Source organism: Cariama cristata, unplaced genomic scaffold (genome assembly GCF_000690535.1).
Source record: "Cariama cristata isolate BGI_N322 unplaced genomic scaffold, ASM69053v1 scaffold11304, whole genome shotgun sequence".
Taxonomy (NCBI): Eukaryota; Metazoa; Chordata; class Aves; order Cariamiformes; family Cariamidae; genus Cariama; species Cariama cristata.
In genome coordinates this window covers 5,653-5,935 of record NW_009611264.1, presented here as the reverse complement: position 1 = coordinate 5,935, position 283 = coordinate 5,653, and the positions used below count along the sequence as shown (strand labels likewise).

The following is a 283-nucleotide window of genomic DNA, read 5'->3' as shown; positions in this document are numbered from 1 at the left end:
GCCCCCCCCCCCCCCCCCCCCCCCCGTTTTCCTTTTTTGTATTACAGCAGCACATTTCATGAGACTTTCTAGGTCAAAACTCTTTAGAAATAGAGAATAGCCTCACTTTTTTTGAAATTTAAATAAATTATTTTATGTAAACTAGCTAACCTCTACATGGAGGCATCCAGGTGTAATTTTGAATTTACCTTGCAAGTTCCTGACAGTAACTAGATTTATAGTGTTGGATTACTTGGAGGATGAATGTCAAAATACTTGTAAGGTTAAATTTAACAAAAGCAAG

The 283-nt window shown here is 37.1% G+C and overlaps 1 protein-coding gene across 1 annotated transcript in view; it reads left to right on the top strand.

Moving 5' to 3' along the window:
• Positions 1-283, top strand: part of LOC104160123 (radixin) — a gene marked incomplete at its 3' end in the record, with an annotated part of 19,604 nt that overhangs the window by 14,905 nt on the left and 4,416 nt on the right. The gene's annotated exons all lie outside the window — the stretch shown is intronic.